This window comes from Montipora foliosa, chromosome 5, assembly GCF_036669935.1.
Source record: "Montipora foliosa isolate CH-2021 chromosome 5, ASM3666993v2, whole genome shotgun sequence".
Lineage (NCBI taxonomy): Eukaryota > Metazoa > Cnidaria > Anthozoa > Scleractinia > Acroporidae > Montipora > Montipora foliosa.
In genome coordinates, this window is record NC_090873.1 from 39,437,215 (window position 1) to 39,452,214 (window position 15,000).

The 15,000-nt window shown below is 39.6% G+C and overlaps 1 pseudogene; it reads right to left on the reverse strand.

Annotated features, from left to right (window-relative positions):
• LOC138004095 (uncharacterized) overlaps positions 1-15,000 on the reverse strand; it is a 31,309-nt pseudogene that overhangs the window by 11,636 nt on the left and 4,673 nt on the right.

Here is a 15,000-nt window from a genome sequence, read left to right on the forward strand (position 1 = left end):
AACGTTTGCTCCCATAATGCGAACCAAATGAACACAAGAAAGCTCTAAACTTTTAGTAAAAACATCACGTGACTAATGTGCACACATGGCGTGCAAAACAAAACTGACAGCATCAGTCGAGATAATACCTTCATTAGACTGGATGCTCCTTGAACAGTTTCTTCCGTCTCCTTCATATCCTTTTTTGCAAGTGCAATTGTAAGATCCTACGGTATTCGTACAGGTGGCATTCATGTTACACTGGTTTTCAGATGAACACTCGTCAATGTCTGGAACAAGTTAAATATCGGAAAAATCAACTGATGGTGATTTAAACTCTTTCAGTGAGAATACGTTTTTCAAAGTCCCTGTCCCGATCTTGCGAAAAAAAAAAAAAAAGAAGAAGAAAGGTATGTACTACCGATCTCTCATCATTAACTTCAGTTGTCTGCAATTTGTTGTAAATTAAATTTACCTGATAACATTGACCAGTAACATTGACCACTTATTTCATGGCGTATCATTTCATCAAGCTCACCCTAAAATAGCTCAAGCAGAAATTTCAAATCATCTGCCGACCTGAATTGTCATCACTTAACAAACGCAATGAATTTGTATCTTTTTGCCGCCACAGAAACAAAGCGTTGCTACGTCACCACTAAGCATTTAAACATTCAAACTTACCATAACGTTAATTATGTAAATTTTGTGGTCTATAAACGATGGTTATGAATATTCTTGTCATTAAAATCCCCTGAATAGTGAGCAATCACGAAACAGGCTTGTCGGGATGAAAGTGTAGTTTGTTTCATTCTCAATATATTTATAATCCATTAGTATACACCATACAAGTGAATAGTGCTTTCCGCATTTTGATTGCCTAGCTAAGGAGGTGAATAGCTTCCAGTTTCGTTTCGGTTACTGATAAACTCGGTTGATTATTCAACTTTTCTGGCACATACTAAAACACAATATTCACCTCACTGTCAGTGAAAGTGGTGTATATTTACCTCCACTTCAATGGATAATAGCTAATGATAGATCTTTTCACAGTTTCTGACGCAATCTTTTTGGAAGGCAAACGCGGTTTAAATTACATTGAATGTATGAGATTTTGGCCCAATACAAACCTCTATCCTCCGCTGCAGAAAGGCAGATTTCAAAAATTTAAAAATATCTTTAGTCATTTTTTTCAATCAGTTAGATCATTCCACAACGCACAACGTCTGAAAATTCTTTTCGGGAATTTGCTTAATTTTGTTTACAAGGGTTCATACGTAATTTACAAATTTCGTTTACTGTCGTTATAGCTTGATTCTGATCGTCATACTTCATTAAAGTAATCTCAATTGAGTGCTTTTTGAGGGGTATTCTCGCTATCCACAATCATAAGACTCTAAAGGATTTATAGTGGCTCAAAATCAGCAAAATACCCATCATACATTCACTGTAATTTAAGCCGTGTTTGCCCCCTTCCCTCCCCTCCCCAACCAATATGACGTCTGAAACCGTGAAAAGGTCTATTTTAAATAAAATTTTAAACTTCGTATTAGTAGTACATACCCAAGCAATTCCTTCCATCATAACTGTATCCTGAAGTGCATCTACAGGTGAAAGATCCATCATTATTAATGCAGGTGGCATTCTCTGGACAGTTGTAAGAAAATCCTTGACACTCGTCGTAATCTAAATTATTATGAAATAAATATAATCAACCGACTATGCAGCGTCACCAAACAAATAACTCTTACTGGCATACCTAAAGGGCCGTACTGTTATTTTCAGATGCTGAATTATAGTTTAGCTTCACGCAGTATGAGTAATAGCAGTTTTCGACACTTTCAAAAATATTGAGATGTTATGGAAAGAAAACGAATTGCCTCCACCTCCTCTGAAGATGCGCATTTAAGTAATTAGCGCTTTGAAATACCTCACTTTCGCCAAAAAGGTCAGAGATTTGTTCCAACTAGTTTAGTTTTCTTTCCTTTACACCACAGTCGCTCATTCAAAACCAATCTTGTCGGATAAACAAGCACTTCATCTCGATACCGGCCTTTCAGTAAACGTCGATATTGACTTTGTCGCGCATTTGGAGCTGGTTTACCATGTTGAACGCTTCTCCAGGACCCACCGTTTTGGCAACGAATAAATGGAGTCAATCTATTGGTGGAAAATTTTAACGCGAACCTCGGTACGATCTTGAAAGCTACACTGCGACTGGCTTACTCCGAGAGCGGAATGCAGTTCGCGTCGAATTAGCCTCGTAAGAACGAGGAACGTTCAGTGGAGCCTTCGCCTTAGAGGCCCTGAAGGATGCTATGCTTTGGCTAGCTCTAAGCTGTATCACTTCATGCTAACTTCATACCTTTCTTACAGCTGTATTTATGGCAGCTTGAACAGTTGACATCATTCCATTTGAATTTGTGAGCCTGAAGTGAGCCAAGGGTGTGCACGCAATCCTCATTACGGAAGTTATTGGGTTGATTCCTTGCCCAGTAATGGAAGTCAAATCGAGTTCCATCACTCCAAACAAACGTTCCTTCACTATTTATGTCAGACAAACCGAGCCAACCCTTTTCTCCGTTGTGTAAGTTTTGCAGAAAGACATTTTCGTCTTGGCTGTGAACACTGGGGAGGTTGGCTCCCAGTGCAGCACACCTGCTCTCGCCATTGCTCCAGGAATCACAGGATGATACTTTTTGATAGCAATATCCTTTAAAATAGATCCAGTCATCAGGGCAGATGTCTGAAAAAAAAAAGATGTGTCAAGAATTGACAGGTTGATCTCAAAGTTCCCTTTTTTGAGAAGATGAAATACCATTTACTTTTGTCATTAAAAAAAAAAACGTGTCTCCAATTGTTTATCGCTTAGCGAGAAGGATCGAACCGAAGTCCCGAGATCTTGTTGCATGCTCTGTTTCTTATTCTAGAACGGGCCCAACCTAACCCAGTAACTACCTTTGACAGTTGAAGGGGCTGTGTCATGGAATTTAGCCAAATTCAGCGACTGGAAACTGGCAACCAAACCAAGCGAAACATAAAAGTGAAGGAATGTTTAAATAAACAGCAAATACAGGGAAGGGCAAAATTGAAGAACTTCAAAGATTAAATGGGTTTTGATTGAGGTTTTTGAAAACTGTTCAAGCTAACAGTTTTTCAAAGTTGATCTCTGTCGGTTATAACTTTAATTATAGTGTAAATGAGTATTGTCCTAAGTAGTGTATGTTCATGTATGTAAATGACACCAAGTGAGACCTAACGCCACTTTGATACGATGGATGAAGAACCTTCGCTGATCTACAGCATCAGGAACTTCTTATGCATCACCCAAGGACAAAGAAAAATCTCTGACCTGGGTGATGTAATCCGGAGGTCGTGGGTTGGATTTCCACCCAGATCAGAAAGTTTTCTTTGTCCTTGGGTGATGCATAAGAAGTTTCTGTTGCTATAGATCAGCGAAGGGCCTTCATCCATCATATGCACAGTGGCGTTAGGCCTCACTTGATGTCATTTACATATAACTTTAATTATGTGTGCTCCACAGACATTTTTTTTGAAACGAAGCTTTCGTTTGTGTTGTTTAAAAGTAATTTCTGAGTTAACGTTAAGTTGTAGAGTGAGAAGAAGGGCGTAAAGGGTAAAACGACACAAAATGAACTAAACTACCGTGATACAGCTTGACTCTTCCAAGATCTTATTTACCTGCTAACACCGCGTACGACACTGCTAGTGGGTCAAACCGCTGAACAAATAACTCTTTCACGCAAATTCTGAATCTTGCATTGCTGATGAACTTAAAGGAGAAACAAGAACAATGAGCAAAAGTGACTCAAAGTGCGAAATGCAATGCGTACAACATCACAGCTTCATTTTCAAGACCTTTCCGCTTGCTTGGCGCACTTGAATGCGAAGATATAATTACAAAATCTCAATACTTTACGGATATTCTTTCACCCTTTCCTCAACCCCCCGCACCGGTCAATAACATACGGGGCTATCAAACGAGAATGGCAGACTGCACTTCAAATATAACAATTGATAAATTATAATCCGCAAGTTTAATCTTAAAGTTTGCCCGCGGTTCTTTTTTGTCTTACTCTGACTAACAAAAGACTGAATACAAATATTAAGAGCAAAAATATGGTGTGCAACTATTGATGCTAACGTTGTTATGTGCCCGTGGGAAAGATAGTAAACTTGTTGCTACGCAACGGGGCGAGGACAACTGAAAAATGAGCAAGTGTAGGCAACCCCAATTTTTTTTTCCCCTACTCTCTCTACCCGGGAAACCCACACGCATTTTAAATCTCTACCTCAATCCAGCTGACAATTCCGTTGCAATCTGGCGATGTATTCCCTCCTCCGCTAGAATGCTTGGCTGTAAGTATTACTGTAGGGTAGTTATTGTACGTCCGCGTAAAAGTCACGTCCTTTAAATCACAAAACAAACCATTTTTGTCAACAGGTCGTGTCTCATAGCGAGTCAATTGCAAATAAACAACTACATCTCCACTAAGCGGGATCAGAGAATGAAACCCACCACCACCGCAATCATTTTGCAGTGAAACTCAAAAAAAGGGATCAAGTTAGCCTGTGGATCTTTACCACATTTATAATTACAGAGATTAAATTTCGACGAGGGTTACGCAGAAAAAACCATTGAATTTCAAGGACTTTGTGCTTGTTATCAACGCTTGGTATCATAGGAAAGTGTTTGGCTCTGTCTCCTTTTATTTCTCAGAGACTTAAAAACACTTTAAACAAACACTTTAAACAAACAGGAGGATTGTTCTGCTCTTGTACTTAGTAGGCATACACGGAAACGTCTCCGAGATATTATATTTGAACTAATGCAAAAGCGGCCACATTACATCCAAATAGAATGGCTTGGAAGATGGTCATTTTGAAAAATTTGATTGTGCTGCCGTACAACCGTAATTATGAAGTCTGCTCTAGATGCGAATTGTCTTAACGTTCCTGCATATAATGATTACTATTTTCCTAAAAAGCTAAGTTTTTAAGGATGACAATATACAAAAGAACTCGTGTCTATTGCTGCAAGACAACTTGTACTGTTATCAGGACGTCCTGATAACACTGCATTGGGAAATCGCAGCTCGAATTGTTAGCGGGGGGGGAAATGAAAAATGGAAATATGATATATGTTCCGTGGACATGACAAGTGAGATTTGGACACTAATTCATGTAATCTGCAAAGAAATGGGCACATGGAAATGGGATTGGTAACCCGTTGCCCTCCTCAGGGCATTTTTTTACCATTGGTAAATTTTCACACCTTACAAAAGGCGAAACTGTTACTCTTGGAAGGTAAGATCCCATTTGGAAAGCCGACATTAGCATGCTCTGAAAATAACGGTCTGTGTAAGGTCTCGAACACCAACCAATTCTGAGGAGAAGAACAAAGAAACAAACAAACAAAGAATTAACTCAGTTTGTGCTTGAATTTACTCCCCTTACCTGTCTGAATGCAAAGAACTCATGGTATGTACTAAGAGACACTCTTTTGGATTCTCTCGTTTACCTTATCACACGTATATCGCAAAATTACTAAATGCTGATTGGCTGAGATGGAGGGCATTTTTTCTTAATCACGAGAACACTTTTGGTAGTCAAGAGAGCATAATTACTTGATCCTCATTTATCCAGAGCAAGCGAAGTCACAAGATACATTTTAAGCGCTTTTTCTCTTGCCAGCAACGATTTGTTGAATTGAACTTTAACCGAAGAAGAGCCCTCGTGCACTTTAGGATTATTTTCACTTGTATTTTCATAGTTTTCGAAATTGCCTGCGTCGCTTCGGGATTCAAGTAATTTTGTGAAAACTTTGAAAATACACGCGAAATTAATCATTAATTGCCCTCGGGCCCATGCGATTTCCTACACAAATTAACGGACAGTATTTGCAAAATTGTGTCTTTAGCCACGATCATAAGCGTTGCATGATGGTGAGTGATCAAAGAACGGTCTAAAATAGAATGATCATGCGGCAATTCTAAGTTAAAAGCCCGCTCTAAAGCGTGCCACCGTTGGCTTCAAAGAATTGTTTGCTTTTATCGCTCTTCGATTACCTTTCTCTGTGCCTGAATATGCATGTCAAACCTATAGCTAGGATTTATCTGAAGTTATAGAACGCATTCAAACTTGTCGTGCGGATAAGTTTCCCACAGCAAGGCCGTTGTCGGAGCTGATCTCCTTAACTTGTTAAATCGCAGAGTTAACTCTTCGATAGCATTGTTGACAGCAACCACACGCTAGTAAACTTATTGCCACCCAAAAGCCAGCCCTTATTCAAGCTGTTTAAGGAAAATAAGACATTGCGAACTACCGAGTTTTAAGACTAATCATTCAAAGAACTCTTTTATTTTTTTATAACACTAACATTTTTTTTAATATACAGGGACACCCAACGGTTACTTTCCATAAATATCTGTTCGGATGGAAGGTTGGCTAGAATTTTCGGATATTCAAAATCAGACTTTCGCCATGCACTAAGAGCTTTGAACATTTTTCTAAACACATTCCCTAGATATTTCGGAAAAGTAGTGAAGGGTCTTGAGAATGCGTAGACATTTCGAAATCACATTGAAGAACTAACTGTGATTGTTAGGATTTACGACGATACACTGAAGCGTAACACAACTTTAATCCACTGGACTCGGCTACACATCGATTTACAAAGGGGATGTACACGAGTGAAATGCTACGACGTACAGGAACATTCGATAACAAGAGCGGGAACAACAACGAAAGTCACATGACACTCTAAGTCCTAAACACTAGGGAGGGGTTAGTGTAACTATTCATAGGTCCAATCTCTCAGGCTTCTTTATCATTCTTACAGAACGCGTACGGGTTGTAACAGTGATATTGGAATAGCATAAAGATAGAGGATTTATAGATTCTATCATGTTCGCCAAAGTTTGTTTGAGAATCATCTATTAAAGCAAACGTCCCGTAAATTTTCGGGGGAAAAGAGAACTTTTGGACGAGGCACAAAAACCCACCTAGAAATTTCTACAGACCTGCGGTGCCCTTAGACCTCCCCTGCTTGCATTTGTTGGGACGACGAGTACGGGAAAAGGGACCTCTGCCATGGGTCAAAATACCCAGGCTGAGTTGAGCATGCGCGGCGGTTACTTAGCGACCGAATCCTTACGTGTTACTTCATGTTGTGCTGGCTCACTTAACAACAGAGGGATTACTGCAAAGGAATGCGTGGAACACAGCGGGCTCAACTCACAGTCAGCAAACATATCATGGGGAATGCGGTGTGAAGAGTGCCGTCCAAGGTTGTGGACGGCGATTGGATCGGAGTGAGTTTCAACCCATGGCAGAGGTCTCTTCTCCCGTACTCAGCCTGGTGAACGCAAAAAGAAAAGAGACCTCTGCTAGCAGGGAACCTTAGAACATCCGGCTATATATAGAGTATAACTAGTTAAAAGAACAACATCTTTTTTACCCCGGACAGCTTATCTCAAAATCACAAAATTAATAATTATGCACTCCTCACCACAGAAATGTCATCGTGGACTCCTGCAAAGTTTTGTAGTTCTCGGATACAAATCTTAAAAGAACGTGCAGATACGTCTTCTAACCAGACACTGGCTGCATCATGCTTCAGGCTTGATCTATAGTGCTCGGCTGTTACGAAGACAGTTGGTTGTGAAGTAAATTTCCCCTGTTAATTTCAAAATTAAAGGAAACATCTAAATCCAACACGTTTGCTTATTAGACAACGCTGTTGGTCAAACACATTATTGAAACAACCTTGCTAACAATTGTTTGGGTGCGATAGCACACCGAGTTGAGAAAGTTGGGTGGCTTAATGCTTTATTTCCAAAAGCAAAAAGCCCAGGTCGTACATACTGCGGTAGTTGTGACCTCCAGCTTTAGCCATTTTGAAAGATTAGAGCAAAAGAAAGACCGCCCGCAGTGCGGTCTCTAATGATTGTAGAAGGAATTCTGGCGCGGAAAATAAAAGATCGTTGTGAGAGGATGAGCGGAAAATAAGATGATCAATTAACCAGTAGGTCGCCCCTTGTACAGAGGCAAGAAATGGGTGGATGGAAGACAACAAAATAGTTTACTTACGCTTGTCAACGTGACAGTCTGACAACTAGTTCCAGTCCACCAACGAGAGAACTTTTTCTCTCCCGCAATTCCTCCGGGAGGAGCTCCCTGATAAGCGACCCAATCCACAGTAGCAAAGCTATCTGATGGGTAATCATTTCTTCCTGCTCTGGTCACACATGCAGTGAATTGAGTACTGTTCACACTTTCAACCCAAGGAGTAGTGGCTTCATGGACGTAGGCTGGATCAGAGTAGTTCACATGATTCACAGTAAGCTGTATGAAGATCTTTTGATGAGGGTAAAATATGAATGGTTCAAACTGAATGGTTTCACACTGATCTTCTGCCCAGTAAGGGTAATTCTTGAACTGATGTCTACCTTTCTGCAAAGGAAAACCTATAAAATACAAGAAAAAAAAAAAAAGAAAAAAAAGAAAAGAGTAACTTGGTTATTAACAAAGTCTCTTTCACAACCGAGCATTGATGAGTATAACTTCAGTATCTTCTTTTGATGATGTTTGCATACCAACTGCATCATATTGTCAGTCCTGTGTTCAAGGTGCACTTAAAGGCCAATCATTGTTGTCGTACAGTGTATATTCTAATTCCAGTTGTTGTAAACCCCGTCCCCCCTCACCCCCCCCCCCCCCCCCTCTTGCGGCTGTTGTACATATAGCCTCTCCACGCCGGCTCTAGGCTGGGTGGTGCATATGATGCATTGTAAACTAATCATCCAATCACTAACATTAAAGCTGTAAGTCACCAGTGGCATAGCAAGGGTGTTGGTTGATGCCCTTAATCCTGTTTTCTGCATTAAGTTCACTTCATAGCACCAATCTATATCACACACGTCTGTAATACTCTTCGAGAATCTCATCGACGTGGTAGTGGTAGTGGAAGTGGTAGTGGTAGTGGTAGTGGTAGTGGTAGTGGTAGTGGTAGTGGTAGTGGTAGTGGTAGTGGTAGTGGTAGTGGTAGTGGTAGTGGTAGTGGTAGTGGTAGTGGTAGTGGTAGTGGTAGTGGTAGTGGTAGGGGTAGTAGTAGTTGTAGTAATAGTAGGAATCCTTGAAAGTTCCTTGACTTTATTCTTGAACCCTTGAGTCATCTTAAACTTCATTTAGGAAGGAAAGGAAGCTTTTTTGTGATATTTAGGATGTACAGTCGTCCTTACACGTTCACTAGCTCCTGCTCATAAACCCTGAAGACGCATACCTATGTACCTATGTACCTGCACAACTTCCAGGGTGATAGTGGGTGTAGTTGGCCTGCGTCTCGCAAATCTCTTTCTGCAGCAAGCACAAGTTTCTGAATGTACGACCATTAGAAGCACACATCTCTTCTTGATAAGATGGACAGCTGCTTTCACAGACGCAATCGCACCGTTTGGGAGATAACGCCACTGGTTTGCTGTGATACTTGCAGCTTGAATTGTTGCAAGGATCATAATCTTAAAAACACCAAAACCAGAACAACAAAAATTAACAAATCCTCCTACATGTAAAACAACCCTACCATATGTAAATGTGTGTACTTAACCCTACACCACATGTAAAACTGAGACCTGAAAGTGTCGATAATCTGCAGCCTCATAAGGCGGGAAGGCATATGTGTTGCAGGTAAAATCCGTTCTCAGGTTGAATCCTTTTAGCCTAGGTTAAATTTGTGATCCTTACTCTACCTCAGTAGGTTACTTCCCTCCTGAAGCTCTGCCTTACGCATCTCAACACATCTTCTTAATCTTTGGTATCATTTTATCGGTTTCTGTATTCATATACTTATTAATTCAGTCTCAACATTACAACATAGTAAGGGAACAAAGAACTGTGGTATGCACTTTATGGTACTCGCACTAGCACCCTCTAGATCTGTACTACTGTGTCTTCACCACTACACTACAACGACGAACATACTCAACACAACACAGTTCTTTTCATTATTTACTTTTCCAGGATTAATTGGTCAATTAATATCTATATAACAACCAAACCTAATCCTAACTGATCCTAATTTTTCTCTAGGCTTAATTTAGGCTCCAAAAACATTTCTTTAATCCATCTGATTGAAAATGAGGATCACCAACTTAACCTCACTTAAAACAGATTCAATCTGAAAACGGATTTACCGGCAACTTATGCACATAATTATTTAGAGTGAGCAAGAAGCACGGTTACAAATAGATTACCTAAATTATCTCTTCAGTCCTCTCTTTTCACTTATGGTATTTCAGTATGGGGCGTTGCTGCAACCTTGGACAAACTCATTGGGAAAATGTAACACACCACTATAGATGGTCATTCCCCAATTTGTTTGTGGGATAAAAGGGAAACTTCTCCATAGTTTTCCCTTTTCCCTAATCCAGTGTTGGTTTACAAACGGTCAAAGGCTTGCACAGTATTTTTTTACCACATTATCAACATTGGTATGGGGGAGAGGGGAAGGGGACCAATAAATTTGTTTGTGAATGCATGTCAAATGATGTTCATGCCAAAATGTTTTCCTAGAGTTTTGTCCAAGATTGTAGTTATGATAAGTACTTCTCTAGAACTGATAGATTTCAGAAAAGAGCATTTCATGTTAGCTTCCTTATTAAGGAGGTGGCACCAGTTGCGCGCCTTTTAGAAATCTTAGATAGGAAGCTACGGGCTGACAACTTGATCGACTAACCTTGTAAGTCCAGGTAGTACAGGAGTAGAGGCAATCCATATATACTCCCACAGATTAGAACATACATTATGAATAGATGTCTTTTTAACTATGTTTAGTATCAAATTTTATTATTTTATTTATGTCCCCAATTTGGCTTATATATATACAGTTCTAGCGTAACCCGGAACGTTTGTTTCTGGAGTCGATAGAGAGGTTTCTCAATTATAACTTAGGCAAAGAAGAAATCGAGATGAGGGAAACTCTTCCAAGGGTTACAGGTGCACTATTTACCTCCAATAACCACATAATGAACTTCCGAATTGTCTCTCTGGCCATCAATCCCAGCATAATCTTTGATGCACACACACGAAAATGAGTACGGTTAATCTCCTGTATTAAAAATAACGTTTGAAGCAAAGTGACTTAATGCAGCAAAAGTTTACAAAGGTTTATGGTGTTTGATCCTCAAAAACCGAAAAAATAAAAAATAATTAATTAATTAATCTTTAAAGGAAAGTAAATTTGCTTTTGACCATTTAAGAATTCTCACGGCTGGACTGGATCTAGCACAAAATGGAGGCTACCGCAGGCAATTAATTTGAATTTGAAAAGATTTGCCCGCATTACAAATGTACATGTAGCCTCCATTTCATGATAGATCCAGCCCAGCCCTGAGAATTCTAAAATGGACTCCTCTGTCAAGGGTCAATTTCTGGAATTTAATGTTAATGAAAGATCTTACCTCCACCCAGGAGATTAACGGACCCCTTTACAGACCAGAGTGGATTGGAGTTGTTTTTGATGCCCTTGACTGCTGTTGTAAGTATGTTTGGTGGTTCATAGAATGGTCCGGTAAAGTTGATAATCTGAAAGATCAAATTTAACGACCTTTGCTTAACCCTTCATTTCCAACAGTGACAGTAAAATAACAGACAGTACAGTCAGTGGACTGGACAGCATTTGGGACGATGACTAGCAGCTCTCATAAGGACTGCAGCTGGTTTTCTTGCTACCTTATCCTGGGACATGTTAAGATAGATGTGAAACAGACAAAAACAATAGGGGCTGCTACAATGGCTGCCCTTCTTGGAGCTGCTTTGCTATACTAAATAACCCATCTTTATTCAATAAATGATGTGGTACCCTGCTAGCAGAGCCTTTCTTTTGCTTGCTTGATTTTGGCATTCTCGAGAAAGCCTCTGCATGAATTGAGTAAGATCTTTAATGAATATGCGCTACATATTCCCAGGATACAGGCTTGAACCCAAGCCTAATATGCCAGATCTCGCCGCCATCTTGGTTTTTCATGGTACAGCGGGCTCAATTATAACCATCGGTTTTGCCACTAAACGGACGCTCACACTGGAAAAACCGGGTTTGACGAGAAAAAACAAGATTGACTAGTCCAGAAGTTCGGGCTGCGCCGGCTTCAAAGAGTTGACACAATTCGGGCAGAGCGTCCTTTTCTCCTCCTCAGTAAAGAAAAAGACAAAAGGAGGCTCTGCTTGCAGGGTGATGCTTTGGTCACTTCACATTTTTTCCCCATACAATCACCAATAGCTACTGCAGCACAAAATAATGGTGTATACATGTACCTTACATAATGCGTAATTGTCCTGAGCTAATGGTATCTCATAATTAGAAAACAAGATCTTGGACGATTCCTTAACTTTCCAGAGCGCTGGATAATGTTTGTATGCCATCCAGTTCTGAAAAGAGAAGAAAAAAATAAGCATGTAAGCTATTTGCATACCACGCTGGTCCTAGAAGCCCCCGACAACAGGCTAATTATTACTTCATGCGATTGAGTGTATTGCAATTTGTTCTTTTCATTAAAAGATAATGTTGCAACTGAGTTGTTCCTCTTCTGAATAACATCATTCCAGGTAGCAAAATAGCATGTTTAGCATTTCATAGCATATTATAAAGTAGTTTTTCTTTGTTTTTTTTGTTTTTTTTTTGTTTAATAACTCACTGAAAAATTATGTTCCTGTTAACCCATTGGCATCCAAACCCGCCAGACTTAGTATTTTATTTTGTCTAACGCAAGACGATTTTACTCATCAATGGGAAACCCCTGGGAGTCAATGGGTTAACCACAAAAGGGATTTATGGATTCCCTACTTCCCAATTCCATTATTTTTATGCTGGAGTGATGGGAGTGGTCCTGGGCACGAGGTTGGTTTTTCAGTTTAGGAACATATACTTCTGACTAACCAAAGAGAGTCATGGCTCTTCGTGTTGTGATCGTTTCACTAAGTTATTGTACGTATTCTTCTTTGGTTGCATAATTATTCAGATTGTGTGATATATATAATACATATAATTCTATTGTGTGGCTAAAGAGACAGGTCCCATTAGATAATTGATTGCACAGCTTGCTCAGAAAATCTGCCAAGCCCATAACTCTTAGGGGGCTTTCCATTTGACAAAACTGACCGGCCAGACCAGGCATTTTGGAAAGATTACAGTAACTCTACAATAACCTTCAAATTAACACACTTCAAGGATGAAACACTGTATGTACTCTCTTCCAGAAGAATGCGCGGGATTATCATGCAGTGTTCCTTCAAAATTGTTGCATTTCCTTTGCAAACTGACTGGCCTGCCCCGGCCAGTTCTGACAAATGAAAAGTGCCCTTAGCTTAGTATGGACTTGAAATCCCATTCAAAATTTGTACTGTCACTTTATCTTTCTCTCTTCTGAGTTTTGATTTATTTTTGAATAATTTATCTCTTTACACACCACAATCAGATTGCTATGAGGCCCATCAAATGTTCTTGACTCTCTTAAGCAGACCACAAACTTTGTCCTGGAAACACTTTCAATCCAAACGTTCATTGCATCCTTCCTTTCATCAAGGTTTCCATGTTGAATAGTAGCTTGGACTTCAGGTTCCGTTGAAAATGCCTACAGAGAAAAATAAGTGAATAATTGAGCATGCAAACAGGCCATTTTGCTGCTTCGAGTTCAGTGAACAGGACTGTGCACGGCAGACTCCGAGAGGCTGAAGGTGTGCTTCACTGCTTTTCTGGAATAAATTTTCAATAATAATCATAATAATAATTATAATGATAACAAAAAGTGGTAAGAATTGCTCTGTTGGTCAGTGAGGGGTCCCTCTGTGCAAGAGGTCCTGGGTTCGAACCCTAGTGACCTCACCCTTGCTTCGACTTCTTTTTATTGTGTAGCTTCAGGTAGCTTTAAATACTCTTAAAAAGGAGCACTCATCGAAAGAGGAAGAAGGGGAGGGGGTAAAATGAGTGCACCACTGCCTTTCTTCAAACGTACAATAAGGTGTACCTTTACCTAATAACAATAATATAATAATAATAATAATAATAATAATAATAATATAATAATAATAATAATAATAATAATTGGTTTGCCATTCTCAGTTTAATCCCATTCCTCTTTTGTTTGTGTCATCTGATTGTGTGCGTCAATGACATGTGGTTTTATTAAAGATTTATGTTTTTATTAGTTTAGCAGAATTGAAGGGAGTTCCAAAAAATAATAATAACTTACCAAATTAAAGAGGATTTAAGTCAAGTTTAAACGTGGAAGGTTGGTTTAATGGCAAGACACTTAATTATTTTCAGTTATCTTTCATGCTAAGCGATTTCTGGTGAAGTCAATTTACAGCTTACGAAGTAGTTTGCCTAATTTGAGATGACCTTTCTCTTAAGCATCTTTGTTAGAAAATGCATAAATTGCATGGAAATGTCGCTAAATAAATTCCACTAACAGGTACATGTCTCTTTATCCTAAGGGCATTTTCACTATCGAGAAATTTGGAGTAAGAACTCAATTTCAGTCTAAGGAACGGATCACTACAAACTGCAACTTCAAGTTAAGGAATGCAGCTTTAACATACACCCGTAGAATTTAGCATACAACTTGAATAAAGCACATCCTTCACATTTTACCTGAGAGAAAGTCACTTGGGTGCATTTTGTTCCGGTTGTGAAAAGAGCGAATCTCGCTTGTCCATGTTGTACACCTGGCTGGTAGCCTTGAAAAGCAAGCCAATCGATGTGTGCTGTTTGCACCGGATCCTTGCCCACCTGCCACAATACACGCCTTGAAACGGTTGTGTGGGAAACCTCTTCGACCCATAAAAGAACGGAATCGTGAACTTCCGCTGAATTGTTTCCGTGATTACTGACGTAAACACACGGACAGGAAGGTAACCCGTTAGAGAAACGTCGACTGAAATACGCGTACTGGCACTGATAATTATCGTTGCCTGCCAAGTGCATAACAATTTTTCCATTCTCGG